General features: G+C 44.6%; 1 pseudogene; it reads right to left on the bottom strand.

Moving 5' to 3' along the window:
- Positions 1 to 700: 700 nt before the first annotated feature.
- Positions 701 to 6,748, bottom strand: LOC118963984 (annotated as a pseudogene).
- Positions 6,749 to 15,886: the final 9,138 nt, after the last annotated feature.

Consider the following 15,886-nt stretch of genomic DNA (forward strand, 5'->3'; position numbering starts at 1 on the left):
GTCCTGCTCGATGACGTTCGCAGCATTTGTTTGAGTGTTTTATTGAACCGCTCGATGAGCCCATCCGTCTGTGGGTGGAAGACAGAAGTCCAGATCTGCTTGATCTGCAGCAGAGCACACAAATCTTTCATTAGACGGGACATAAACTCAGTACCTTGGTCTGTCAGGATCTCGTTCGGGATGTCCACCCGGCTAAAGAGGTGAACAGCTCCCGAGCGATTCCCTTGGATATCGCCGCCCGTAGGGGAATGGCCTCGGGATACCGGGTGGCATAGTCTACTTTCCCAGGATGTATCAGTGTCCTCGTGCTGTTTTTACCAGTGGGTTTTGTAAGTGTGCCTTTGGGGCAGTCATTTGAACACTCCGGCAGCTGCGACAGTAATCTTCAACGGCCTTCCCCATCCCGGGCCAGTGGAACCGGCGGCAATCCGTTCCGAGGCTTCTCCATCCCCAGGTGCACCCCCAACAGGTGGGTGTGGGCCAGCTGAAGAACTGTTCCCACGTACCGTCGGGGCAACAGCAATACCTCTCGAAGTTCCCCCTTTTGGCGCGAAACCTGATACAAAAGTTTATTCTTGATTTGGAAATGGGGGTATTGCCAGTCACTAACCCCAGAAGTAGCTGTCCATCCACCGCTATCACTTGGGCTGCGGCGGCTTTCAAGTTAGGATCCCCCACGGGGCCGTCCCAAATTGTCCCTTCAGTTGGCCCCCAGGGTCTGTCTCGACTGGCCCCTCGAATCGAGGAGGGGGAGGCTGGGCTCTTCCTCTCGTGGTTCCCCAGGGTGGTCGGGTTCCGACACCCCCTCTGACTCCGACTCCGGACCCGTAGATACAGGTTGTTCAACCGTTTGCTTCCGGCCGCACAGGCGATGGGTCGTCCTTGTTCTCGTCTTCTGCCGGCTCTTGACCTTCTTCCTCAGCTCGTGCCCCCACAAGGCCGCGAACAGCGGACAATCTTGTCCCATTAGGAGAGGTACCGGCAACTCTGGTACTGCACCCACCATCATCTGGCAGTTCCCTTGTGGTGTCACAATGTTGACCCATACGGTTGGATACCAATTTGTGTCCCCGTGAACACAGGAATGGACACATCTCCCTACCAAGTTCGGTATCCTGGTTCAGCAGGCTCATGGTTAAGAGGGTAACCATACTTCCAGAGTCTAATAGAGCTTCCGTGTCGTGTCCATCAACCTTCACCGGAACCATTGGTGCAGTTGATTTGTGGTGTGCCCAACAGGAGGGGACGTAGTTCACTTGCATGATCCACCTCGCCTCCCGGCTTGCTGATGGCATCGACTCCTCTCGAGCCAGGCAATTCCAGGCAATGTGCCCCCGGGCGCCACACTCAAAAACACCTCCTTTGGTCTCCATCTACCTGGGGTCGTCGGTAACGGGTCGGCCCTACCCCAGCCATCTCTCACGGTTTTGCGGTCCTTTGGCCCTGCCGACTGTCGGTTCGGGGTACACAAGCAGTGGGGACTATCCTTCCAACTCCTCGAACGGGTCGCCGACTCGGCCCGGCTCCTACTCAACAGGGCCTGAGTGTTCTGATTTGTCTCCACTGCTTCCAGGAGGCCCTCCAAGGTCTGGGGCATGCAATGACTCGCTGCCCTTTTCATGTCGTGGAGTAGTGCCTGTAGAAAGTGATCCAGGACCACTTTGTCTAAGATGGATAGGGTGGATACATCGGTTAGGAGCCATCCCCTGGTGACGTGCAGTAGGTTGCTCATCTGGGCTCGTGGGGATGCGTCAGCTATGAACCTCCAGTTGTGGAATAATTGAGCCCGATGGGGCAGGCTGTACCTGTAGCGGCCTGTTCATCATTCAAGTCCCAATATGCCTTTGGGCATTCCCAGAGAGGAACGGGGCCAGCAGACTGCCCCACTTCTGCCTTGGCCATCATTCCCGTAGTGCTGTCCAGTCAAACGTACAGAGGTAGGTTCGGTGTCGTCATCTTCTGTAGTTGATTAAAAACTTGTTTGGATGTGCTTCAGTAGACGCTCCTCCTTGTAGCTTCCTGATTTCCTCAATGAGGAGGACATTTTCTAGCCGCTGTTGCTCCAGCGTTCGTTCCTGAAACCACCTGTTGGGCTTGTTGGCCCGGATGAACTGAGCTATCAACTCGTCCATGTTGATGCTGCGTAAACGTCAACCCTGATCTGACCATGTTATCAGAACGCCCGCATTCTCCACCACTTGTGGCAGACCAGAGGTTGGGTCAAAACGTTTGACCACAGATCAGACACGGACAGAGTAGGATTAGCTCAGTTTCAAAGGTGTTTATTAAAATAATAGTCCAAAAGAAAATAATCTCTGGATACCGTCTTCTGGGCTCTGGGTCTTGCTGTATTCTGTGGGGATCAAAAACTGAACTCCCGCCTGTTACCTCTGGTACCGTCCCCAACTATACGGGAGTCCTTTCCTCCCCCAGTCCTCTCTGCTGTGCGCTGCCTTTCTGGCAGCTTTATGGGACTTGTACAGCTGGTGAGCAATCAGCCCTTGATTACTCACCAATCCCAATCAGCCCCAATTAGTCCTGGCCGGAGAGCCCGTGGAGACCTTGCACGTCCAGCAGATGGAGCCATCGCCTCGTGATGTATACTCCGTCTGTCACCAGGCCTCGACGAGTCTCCCCCTGGTGGCTAACCTGCTGTACGCCACTATATATAAATTAATATATATATATATATATATATATATATTTGATTTATGCATGTTTTTTTCTTCACATTTTCAAACAGGTCCATTTTCCGACAGGGCTATACATTTGATTTTTTCTGCCTGAGTAGCCTTGTTTCACTGCCAAAATAAAATTAAACATCTAGTGTACAGCGAAATAACAACACAATGTCAAATACATGTAGTTCTCGTCAAATAATTAACATCCAATCACATTAACTCTCTTGCGGGGATTCCACTAACTATGTAGCCAAATGTAGCTGCTGCTCATTGTTGGTATCTGTACTGATGGCGGCAAAACCATGACAGGGAGACATAGTGGATTGTTAAAGCGCGTGCAAGCACTGCTGATGCTATTTGGGTACACTGCAGCATCCACCGAGAGGCTCTTGCTGCCAAGGAAATGCCTGACAGCTTGAAAGATGTTTTGGACACTAACGTGAAAGTGGTTCACTTTCATAAGCAAGGTCCCCGAACTCTTGTGTATTTTCTGCACTATGCAATGATATGGGCAGCGACCATGTAACGCTTTTACAACATAGGTGTGCTGGTTATCAAGGGGCAAAGTATTGACACGTTTTTTGAATTGAGAGACGAGTTTAAAGTTTTCTTTACTGACCATAATTTGTACTTGTCTCAGCGCTTGCATGATGACGAGTTTCTCTCATGACTGGCCTATCTGGGTGATGTTTTTTCTCACCTGAATGATCTGAATCTAGCATTACAGGGACTCTCCGCAACTATATTCAATGTGGGGGACAGAATTGAGGCTATAATTAAGAAGTTGGAGCTCTTCTCTGTCTGCATTAATAACAAGGACAACGCACAAGTCTTTCAATCATTGTATTATTTTTTTGTGTGCAAATGAACTCAAGCTTACGGACAATGTCAGAAGTGGTATAGCGAAGCACCTGAGTGAGTTGGGTGCGCAATTCAGCAGGTACTTTCCCCAAAGGATGACACAATCAACTGGATTCGTTATCCCATTCATGCCCCGCCTCCAGTCCACTTACGGATATTTGAACAAGAGAGCCTCATCGAAATTGCAACAAGCGTTTCTGTGAAAATGTTATTTAATCAAAAGCCACTGCCAGATTTCTGGATTGTGTGCGTTCAGAGTATCCTGCCTTGGCAAATTGTGATGTTAAGACACTGATGCCCTTTGCAACCACATACCTATGTGAGAGTGGATTCTCGGCCCTTACTAGCATGAAAACTAAATACAGGCACAGAAAAGGATTTGGAAAAGGATTTAAGACTGAGACTCTCTCCAATACAACCCAACATTTCAGAGTTATGTGCATCCTTTCAAGCACACCCTTTCAAGCACACCCTTCTCATTAACCTGTGGTGAGTTATTCACAATTTTCAATGACAAATAAGGTTTTATATTTAAGTTAAATAAAGAGCAACATTATTGATTATTATTATATTGTTATCGCAGTAGCTGGGGGGAGCAGAGGGCATGCGCAGGACACCAGCTGGCTGAGGCATTGCTGACCGAGCCGTCTGTGCTGCTCACGCTGTTGGTGCGGCTGCCCAGGCCGGCTGTGCCGATGACCAGCGGCAGCTCCAGGATCAGCTTCTCGCTGCCTGGGATGTGCATGTAGATCTGGAGGAGAGGATAACGGTTAGAAACAGACTTGCTGAGTGGCCATTTCAAAAGGCTGCATGTCTAACTAGTGCGGACACTTGGCTCATCCTCTTATCTAATTGAAATGGTGTCGATTTAGAGTAATGAACACACTATTATAAGCACGTCTATGATAATAGCGACGAGTTAGTTTAAAGGTTGATAAACACTTCATTTCACCAATGAAAAGCCATTGTTACTAGCAATGGCTGCTTACCACAAACCCATTAGCACTATCCTATTATGCTAATTCGAGGGGATCAAGATGCTCACCATGAGGGCGTACTCCACGCGGATGATGTTGCAGCCCAGCATGGAGGGCTTGATCTTGGGCACACGGATGGGTCTTGCCCTGCCAGGCGTCGCACATACCGGAGATGATGTGGTTGCCACGCACAGAGGAGAGCTTCTGACGGAAGACCTTTGTCCTGCCATTGGCCTGGTAGGTGTGCTTGGAGATGATGGCTGCCTTGGGCACCACAATACGTGAGCAGGTGTTCTCAAACTTGGCACAGATGCAGATGTCTTCGCCCTCACAGAACCCCTTGCGATCGATCTTGGCGTTGAGGGACACCTGGCCGTCGGGAATGAACATGCAGGTGACCTTCTTCTCCTTCATGCCACCTGTAGGAGACTGAAGAGGAGAGAAAGAAACTGGTTACACATGGGCTCACTAACAGATGTTTAACCATGCTTTTGAGATCTCAAATTCAATTCCTTCATGTTCACAATGCCAAGTTCTCTAAATTGTTTAAAGACTTCTAGGACCTATGACTTTAATTGCATGAGGTCAAATCTGTCCATGCTTTACAAGGAAGACTGCTGAGCAGGATGAGGCACAGGTGCCCAACCTGAGCATCACATCTGGGCATGTCACAACTGTAATTCTAAAGGCTGGTTGAAGTTAACACTCAGGGAAACATCTGATACAGACTGCTCACTCTTAATGCTTTCAGATTGTCATCTGTTGTGTATCAGCAATACCATTAAAAGGTGAGTTTCCACAGAGTTCAGGTGGCTAGTTGGCTTGCACCTCAGCTATTTTTACTTTTGCAGTTCAGGCTTTGTGATAAGTGAGAGATGAACTCACCAGCAGGTCTGGGGTGTTCACGTCCAGGGGGCTCCTCCACCTCAAAGTGCTTCTTGCACTCCAGGGCAGGCTGAGCAGGCCTCTCCATCAAGGCCTTGACAAAGTACTGGACATAGCCAAACTTGCCCTTGTAGGAAGACACAATCTGCCTGTGGGAAACAAAAAGATAAGGCAGAGCCACATACAGAGGAAGCTTTATATTGTATTGACTTACTAAAATACAGGCCAATGTAAGAGACTTACCCTTGCTGGGGGAGCTCAAATCCAAACATGTACTCGTACTTGTTGCCAGGTCTTAGGACAACTGATCCATCATGATCTGAAATTGTTAATAAAGTGTTTTAATAATGGTGATTTGCCTGATTAATCGAAACGGCAAGATACAAGGTTGCTTTAAAAAAAAAAAAAAAAATTTAGCCTAGTGTTGGAGGTTTGCCAAGAACACCATGCTACCCTCAGCCTAGTACTGTGAAACAGATGATGTTTTTGACACCTCAGAATGGGATTCCCTGTATACACTCCACATATACTGCTCAGCCACTGCTGCCAGCAGCTTTGCATAGGCCAGTCATTCATTCCATGGAATTCAACTCTGAAGTCAATGACTACCGAAGTAGGAGACACTTTCAGTTTAAAAAAACAGCTCATAACTGCTAGGTAAACTAACTTGATACTTCACATGAATCGGTAATTTGAGCCTTACAGCGACAGTCACATTTGAAATGCATGTAATAATCACAAACTGATCTTCGTCGATTATGCGTATCTACATGGCTAACGTTACACTTGAAAATAAGTTATTCATCATATTGATTTTACGGAATAATTCAATGAGGATCTTACCAGCTGGGTGGTCAACAAGTTGAACAACTTCTTCGTATCTCAAGTACTCATTCTGCTCTCTGCATTTCTGCTTTCCTTTGGCATATTCCACTTTGGCGCATCCAACTCCGAGTACCCTCATAGCGAGACTCTGGTCACCTCCGCTACTTCCACCACGATCCTCCCGGCTACTTTGTCTCCACTGCAGTAGAAAGCCTTGCTAGGATCGCTGAAAATGACCTCGAACGTCTTCACTCTCTTCGGCATAGCAACCATGTTTGCTATTTAGTCGATATCCAAGTCTAATAGTTACACTGCAAGAAGTTCAGAGTTATTCCAACTCCAAATCAATGTTTTGTTGTTCAATAAGACGGTCAATATAATTAATTGATTGATTGAGGTTTAATGAACTACGACTGTGAAGCAGCGCAAAAATATTGCTTTCGTGTAAGCCTATCCAAAAATATCTCCAACCTACTGTCAAGTTAACTTTAGGAGCTACAAACAAAGGAGGAAGGCGCAGCTTTTTATATGAGGAGGCCAGCCAGTGATTCACCAGCGTTGTTGATCACTTCAGCTGAGCATGTGGAAGCAGAATGCACAGCATGGCTCAGCGCATGAACATCGATGTTTGTGTCGTCTGTAACCAATCAGCGCCCGGGAACGGCGCGTGGACACCTCGTGGCTGAGAAGATAGAGCGAGTGCTCAGCAGCTGTCACAGAGGAAGGGTTTATGGAGGAGTGGCTAGATTCTTGTTTGTAGCTTTTTAGTCTGTGGTCTTTTGGAGAACGAAATTAACTTCACAAGCCTGGGACAGGAAGGATAACTCTTAAATATATGAATTAGTATAGGTTTTTTTACAGCCCCGTCGAGGTACATTTTGTTCAGATTTGACCCTCCTGGGAGTGGATAAAGAAGTGTCATGGCACTACAAACTACACTGAGTGTACAAACAATTAGGAACACCTGCTCTTTCCATGACATAGACCAGTGATTCCATCTTTTTTCAGTTATTGTACCACCAACGGAATTCTGCTCTGCCCAGAGTACCCCTGAAGTATCATCTCATGTGCATTTACCAGTAGGCCTATGGTCTCATGAGTCTTCTCAAGTACCCCCTGTGGATAGGCTAAGTACCCCCAGGTACCCCTGGTTGGGAAACATTGACATAGACTGGTGAAGGCTATGATCCCTTATTGATGTCACCTGTTATTAAATCCACTTCAAGCAGTGTAGATGAATGGAGGAGAGAGGTTAAAGATGGATTTTTAAGCCTTGAGAGGAAACAAAATCAAATATTATAGGTCGCATACACGTTTAGCATGAGTTATTAAGGGTGTTGCGAAATGCTTGTGTTCTTAGCTCCAACAGTGAGCTATATATATATATATATATATATATATATATATATATATATGTATATACACATATATACACACACCTACTCATTCCAGGGTTTTTCTTTATTTTAAAATATTTTCTATGTTGTAGAATAATAGTGAAGACATCAAAACTATGAAATAGCACAGGGAATCTTGTAGTAACCAAAAAAAGTGTTAAACAAATCTAAATATATTTTATATTGAGATTCTTCAAAGTAGCCACCCTTTGCCTTGATGACAGCTTTTCACACGCTTGGCATTCTCTCAACCAGCTTCATGAGGTAGTCACCTGGAATGCATTTAAATGATACAGGTGTGCCTTGTTAAAAGTTAATTTGTGGAATTTCTTTCCTTCTTAATGTGTTTGAGCCAATCTGTGGTGTTGTGACAAGGTAGGGGTGGTATACAGAAGATAGCGGTATACCAGGTCAATATTATGGCAAGAACAGCTCAAATAGCAAAGAGAAATGACAGAAAGTTTCTTCAAGTACAGTCGAAAAACCATCCAGCGCTATGATGAAAATGGCTCTCATGAGGACCACACAGGAAAGGAAGGCCCAGAGTTACCTCTGCTGCAGAGGATACGTTTATTGGAGTTACCAGCCTCAGAATTGCAGCCCAAATAAATGCTTCACAGAGTTCAAGAAACAGACACATCTCAACATCAACTGTTCAGAGGAGACTGCATAAATCAGACCTTCATGGTCGAATTGCTGCAAAGAAACCACTACTAAAAGACACCAATAAGAAGAAGAGACTTGCTTGGGCCAAGAACATGAGTAATGGACATTAGACCGGTGGAAATTATGGTGTGGGGGTGCTTTGCTGGTGACACTGTCAGTGATTTATTTAGAATTCAAAGCACACTTATTAACCTGCATGGCTACCACAGCATTCTGCAGTGATATGCCATCCCATCTGGTTTGCGCTTAGTGGGAATATAATTTGTTTTTCAACAGGACAATGACCCAAAACACACCTCCAAGCTGTGTAAGGGCTATTTGACCACGAAGGAGAGTGATGGAGTGCTGTTTCAGATGACTTGGCCTCCACAATCACCTGACCTCAACGCAATTGAGATGGTTTGGGATGAGTTGGATCACAGAGTGAAGGAAAAGCAGCCAACAAGTGCTCAGCATATGTGGGAACTCCTTTAAGACTTTTGGAAAAGCATTCCTCATTAAGCGGGTTGAGAAAATGCCAAGAGTGTGCAAAGCTGTCATCAAGGCAAAGGGTGGCTACTTGAAGAATCTCAATATAAAATATATTTAGAGTTGTTTAACACTTGTTTGGTTACTACATGATTCCATATGTAATTATTTCATAGTTTTTATGTCTTCACTATTATTCTATAATATAGAAATAATTTAAAATAAAGAAAAACCCTTGAATGAGTAGGTGTGTCCAAATATTTGACTTGTACTGTATGTATATGATGGGATGTATAGACACATGGACCCAAAAGTATGTAGACAACTGCTCGTCAAACATATCATTCCAAAATGATGGGCATTAATATGGAGTTGGCCTCTCCTTTGCTGCTATAACAGCCTCCACTAGATGTTGAACTTTGCTGCTGGGACTTGCTTCCATTCAGCCACAAAGAGCATTACGCCTCGATCACACCGAAAGTGTCATTGCATGTTGGTACACCAGAAGTGTTTTCATTTCCATTGGAACGCTGTGTTTGCATTGCAGCCATGCTTTGCAGAGGCAGTTGCAGTGCGTTCTTTGTGGTGCATGCATTGGATTTATCAAACGTATGTATCAAACTGTATGTGTAGACTGCTTGACAGAAATGGTAGCAGAAGGTGAATGTTGAACTTTTGGTTGCACACATGTCCAGATGATGCTGCAACCATTTTGCGCAATGACGCTGTCGGTGTGATCGAGGTGTTTGTGAGGTCGGGCACTGATGTTGGGCAATTAGGACTGGCTCGCAGGTCGGGATTCCAATTCACCCCAAAGGTGTTCGATGGGGTTGAGGTCAGGGCTCTGTGCAGGCCAGTCAAGTTCTTCAACACCGATCTCAACCACCCATTTCTGTATGGACCTCACTTTGTGCACAAGGGGCATTGTCATGCTGAAACAGGAAAGGGCCTTCCCCAAACTGTTGCCACAAAGTATGAACCACAAAATTGTCTAGAATGTCATTGTATGCTGTAGTGTTAAGATTTCCCTTCACTGGCGCTAAGGGGCCTAGCCCGAACCGTGAAAAAACAGCCACAGACCATTATTCCTCCTCCACCAAACTTTACAGTTGGCATTATGCATTCAGGCAGGGAGCGTTCTCCTGGCATCCACCAAGTCCAGGTTCGTCAGTCAGACTGCCAGCTGGTGAAGCATGATTCATCACTCCAGAGAATGTGTTTCTGCTGCTCCAGAGTCCAATGGTGGCAAGCTTTACACCACTCCATCCAATGTTTGGCATTGCGCATTGTGATCTTAGGCTTGTGTGCGGCTGCTGGCCATGGAAACCCATTTCATGAAGCTCTCGACAAACAGTTCTTGTGCTGACATTGCTTCCAGAGGCAGTTTGAAACACAGTGGTGAATGTTGCAACTGAGGACAGATGATCTTTACGCACTACTCTCTTCAGCACTAAATGGTCCTGTTCTGTGAGCTTGTGTGGCCTACACTTTGCGGCTGAGCCGTTGTTGCTCCTAGACGTTTCCACTTCATAATAACAGTACTTGCAGTTGACCAGGGCAGCTCTAGCTGGGCAGAAGTTGGACTTGTTGGAAAGGTGGCATCCTATGAAGGTGCTACGTTGAAGTCAATGAGCTCTTCAGTTAGGCCATTCTAGTGCCAATGTGTGTCTATGGAGATTGCATGGCTGGGTGCTCGATTTTATACACCTGTCAACAAACGGGTGTGGCTGAAATAGCCGAATCCACTAATTTCAAGGGATGTCCACATACTTTTGTATATAAAGTCTATGTACATCAATAGTTGAATTGCATAGCCTTGACTAGAATACACTATATACATATGAAATAGGTAAAACAGTAAGTAAACATTATTAAAGTGACCAGTGTTCCATGTCTACTGTATGTACATAGGGCAGCAGCCTCTAAGGTGCATGGATGAGTAACTTGGTGGTGGCCAGCTAGTGACAGTGACTAAGTTCAGGAAAGGGGACTGGGTGAAGGCTGGCTAGTGATGGCTATTTAACAGTCTGATGGCCTTGAGATTGAAGTTGTTTTTCAGTCTCTCGGTCCCAGCTTTGATGCACCTGCTCTGACCTCGCCTTCTGGATGATAACGGGGTGAACAGGCCGTGGCTTGGGTCCTTTGATGATCTTCTTTGCCTTCCTGTGACACCGGGTGCTTTAGATGTCCTGAAGGGATGTCCTGAATGAGACATGGATTGTGTATGTGTGCCATTCAGAGGGTGAATGAGCATGACAAAATATTTAAGTGACTTTGAACAGGGTATGATAGTAGGCGCCAGGTGTCAAGAACTGCAACACTGCTGGTTTTTCACGCTAAACAGTTTCCCGTGTGTATCAACAATGGTCCACCACCCAAAGGACATCCAGCCAACTTGACACAACTGAGGAAGCATTGGAGTCAAATGGACCAGCATACCTGTCGAATGCTTTCGACAACATGTAGAGTCCATGCCCCAACGAATTAAAGCTGTTCTGAGGGCAAAATGAAGCTGTTCCTAAAGTTTTGTACACTCAGTGTATGTCAGAAGTGTTTGGAAAACAAAAAATATATTTTTGTTAAACCATTTGGTCATGTTTCTACGTAGGCTTGCCATGCCTACAGTTAGTGGACTAAACTCCACTCCATGTTGATACTTCAAAAACATTTATGAAACGCCCAGCTTGAATCTATGTTTGTCCTCTGCAGTTGTGTGCCTTTCTTTGTTTGCTGGAATCCATACTTTTTCAATAAACGTTAATGAAATACCACCAACGACTGTTTCCTTGTTGAGATTCAATTGGCACATCCACATTTGCACGGGGCTGCCATCTTAGAGCAACAGCAACGAGCAAACAGTCGGTGGTTGTATTTTATTCATGTTTTTGGAAAACTCTATCAGATACTAGGTGCACCCTCTAGTGAGATACCGTAGCATGACATTTAAAAAAAAAAAGTAAACACCAATCATGAGTCTAACTAATGTTGGGTTGAAGACAGACTTGGTAAACAATTTCAGGATAAAGAAGGGTCACACACATAGCTCATTCTTGAACTTGTTGGAATATCCATTGCAAAACCACAGCTGGTTTCGTGCCAATTACATAATGTGTGAGTAAAGTTTGAAGAGACGTCCTGATGCTTTTGCTTTGACAGCGGTTGTTTATGAATATGCCAGGTGCTTTCTGAAGTAGGAAAACAGCAGACTCAAGCAATGTCAATGTTTGACTGCTGGCTTCCTATAGGTAATAGACATACTGTAAGTTTGACCTATTAATTATATGACCACAATATAGAGTTCCAATAGTTATGGATTCTTAAGTTATAAATGTATATAACTGGGCTTTACCCACATACCTTACTTTTTTCTGTGACTTCATTTAAATGCTAAAAAGTTATCAAGACTTCAAGTGTTTCCCCGTCTGCCCTAAAATCTGAGACATTAGATTGTTTGATTAGATGTCATGACTCATATTGTACCCAGATAGCACACATATGTCTCACCAACGTTAGCCTGATGTTTACATGACACGTCGGGAAGATGTAGTATGGAGAGCATTTGGTAATTGGCAAGATCTCAGTGAGACGTATGTGTGCTATCTGGGTATTGAATGGTCTAAATTGGTCAAATTGCACCAGATAATCTGCTTCACCCACATTTTACTGGTGGATGAACTTGAAGGTGAATCAGAAGTGCAGAGAAAGTTGTTTCCCTGTCACCACTAAAACTGTGATCACATTGCACCATCTAGAGGCAAAAGTGAGCCTGCTATATCTTATGTCAAACCCTGCATACCAACTGGTCAAAAGCCTAGTTTATACCTGCGGTATATTCATTACGTCTTGCAACAGAAAACACTTCCCATTTATTAACCTAACAGAAACAAACAGAGCAAATGGAATGAAGGACCTACCTGTCCAATAGAAACTCTTCGTTGCAAAATATTTTCCGTTTATACACCCTGGTTCTAACATGGATCCTGTGTCCTGATCTTACCCATATTCTGATTGTGCCCACATTTTCAGGCGTGTCTATACGTGGTATTTTATTTCCAGCCACTGTCTCATCTCATTCTTCACATTGTGACCAGATTTCCTGGTCCTGTATGACGCATATTGAAGCCCTAAGTCAATGTTGTCAGCTGTAAATGATTTAGAGGGCGGTATAATGATGATTTAAATAGTATTTCATTTGTCACATGCGCCAATACAGTTGAAGACTTCACTGTGAAAGCTTACTTACCAGCCCTTTCCCAACAATGCTGAGTTAAAAAAGTACGAAGATTTGTAACACAATAAAATAACAATAAGGAAGTGCATGTGAAGAATGTGGGAGTGTGAAATTATGTCTATGTGGGAGCGTGTGTGTGTGGCGTCAATATGCATGTGTGTGTGTTTTGTGTGTGTTAGAGTATGTGGTGTGTGTATGTGTGTGTTGGTGTGTCACAGGACCAGTGTTATGGGCGGGCCTTACGAGGCCTGGCCCACCCCTAACACTCCTCGCCCATCAAAATAAAATGTTGAAATATTGATCATTTATTTGACCGAGACCACGCTGACAGAAAGACGAGTTAATCTCAGAACGAGCTAAACAGTGCCCCGCTGTCTTAGTAGTGTAGACCATGTGTCTGATGCTGTCTGGACAAAAAGTGTATAGCATCTCATACTATTTCTGGAGAGACAGCATCAGATACAGGACTACATATAGTAAGACAAAGGGGTGCTGTTTCGCTCATCAGATGCTTTCTCTGGTGAGAGAGATTCTGCAGAGAGGAAGAGGTGAAGCGAAAGCGCTTACTCTCGCCATAGTCTGTCCAGAATAAGCCCGATGCATTTATATGGGCATAATATGCAGACTTAAGCTTGACGCGTGCCTTCCGCCTTTGGGACAATAACTCACATTGTTAGGGCGGAGACATGAGCATCTCATCATTATATACAGAACTCTGATTTCAGCCTCTTGCAAATCAGAAAGGAATGTTGGCTGGCAGTGTGCACAGTGCACTATTAGGATGGTGGCTTCCCCTAACGTATACAAGGCACTCCCCCGACCTCCTTTCGGTAAATCTGACCACGACTCCATTTTGTTCCTCCTGACCTTATAGGCGAAACTCAAACAGGATGTACCTGTGACAAGAACTATTCAACGCTGGTCTGAATCCATGTATCAAGATTGGTTGATCACACGGACTGGGATATGTTAAGGGTAGCCTCAGAGAATAATATTGATGTATACTCTGATTCGGTGAGAGAGTTTATAAGGAAGTGCATTGGAGGATGTTGTAACCACTGTGACTATTAAAACCTACTGTCGTGTCTGAGGACGTGAGGACTTTAGTTTTTATTAAAGATTCCTGTAATTATTATTACGCGATTAAACTGATTAATCATGTAACTGTAATGCAAGTGAGGGCAGGAAAACAACCTCTCACTCAATGTCAACAAAACAAAGGAGATGATCGGGGACTTCAAGAAACAGCAGAGGGAACACCCCCTTATCCACACTGACGGACAGCAGTGGAGAAGGTGGAAAGTTTTAAGTTCCTCGGCGTACACATCAGGGACAAACTGAAATGATCCACCACACAGACAGTGTGGTGAAGAAGGCGCAACAGCGCCTCTTCAACCTCAGGAGGCTGAAGAAATTTGTCTTGTCACCTAAAACCCTCACAAACCTTTATAGATGCACATTGAGAACATCCTGTCGGCTGTATCACCGCCTGGAATGGCAACTGCACCGCCCACAAACCAAAGGGTTTGAGGGTGGTGCGGTCTGCACAACGCATCACTGGGGAAAACTACCATGCCCTCTAGGACACCTACAGCACCTGTTGTCACAGAGAGGCCAACAAGATCAACAAGGACAACAACCACCCGAACCACTGTCTGTTTAATCTGCTACCATCCCAGAAGGCGAGGTCAGTACAGGTGCATCAAAACTGGGACCGAGAGACAGAAGTTACTTTTCAATCTAAATGCCATCAGACTGTTAAACAGCTGTCGCTAACACAGAGGCTGTTGCCTACATAAGACTTGAAATAATTGGCCACTTTAATACTGCTACTTTAATAATGTTTACATATCTTGCATTAATCATCCCATATGTATGTACTGTATTTTTATACCATCTATTGCATCTTGCCTATGCCACTCGAACATTGCTCAGCCATATGTTTATATGTATATATTCTTATTCCATCCCTTTACTTAGATTTGTGTGTATTAGGTAGTTGTTGTGGAATTGTTAGACTACTTGTTAGATATTACTGCACTGTCAGAACTACAAGCACAAGCATTTTGCTACACTCGCAATAACATCTGCTAACCATTTGTATGTGACCAACACAATTTGATTTGAGATATTCATATGTTAGTCACAGATATAGTTGAAGTCGGAAGTTTACGTACACCTTAGCCAAATACATTTAAACTCAGTTTTTCACAATTCCTGACATTTAATCCTAGTAAAAAATGGTCTTAGGTCAGTTAGGATCACCACTTTATTTTAAGAATGTGACATGTCAGAATAATAGTAGAGAGAATGTTTTATTTCAGATTTAATTTCTTTCATCACATTCCCAGTGGGTCAGAAGATTACATACACTCAATTAGTATTTGGTAGCATTGCCTTGAAATTGTTTAACTCGAGTCAACGTTTCGGGTAGCCTTCCACAAGCTTCCCACAATAAGTTGGGTGAATTTTGGCCCATTCCTCCTGACAAAGCTGGTATAACTGAGTCAGGTTTGTAGGACTCCTAGCTCGCACACACTTTTTCAGTTCTGCCCACACATTTTCTATAGGATTGAGGTCAGGGCTTTGTGATGGCCACTCCAATACCTTTACTTTGTTGTCCTTAAGCCATTTGTCATTGTCCATTTGCGACCAAGATTTAACTTCCTGACTGATGCCTTGAAATGTTGCTTCAATATATCCACATCATTTTCCTCCCTCATGATGCCATCTATTTTGTGAAGTGCACCAGTCCCTCCTGCAGCAAAGCACCTCCACAACATGATGCTGCCACCCCTTGCTTCACGGTTAGGATGGTGTTCTTTGGCTTGCAAGCCTCCCCCTTTTTCTTCCAAACATAAGGATGGTCCTTATGGCCTAACAGTTCTATTTTTA

The sequence above is a fragment of the Oncorhynchus mykiss genome, unplaced genomic scaffold, assembly GCF_013265735.2.
Source record: "Oncorhynchus mykiss isolate Arlee unplaced genomic scaffold, USDA_OmykA_1.1 un_scaffold_879, whole genome shotgun sequence".
Taxonomy (NCBI): Eukaryota; Metazoa; Chordata; class Actinopteri; order Salmoniformes; family Salmonidae; genus Oncorhynchus; species Oncorhynchus mykiss.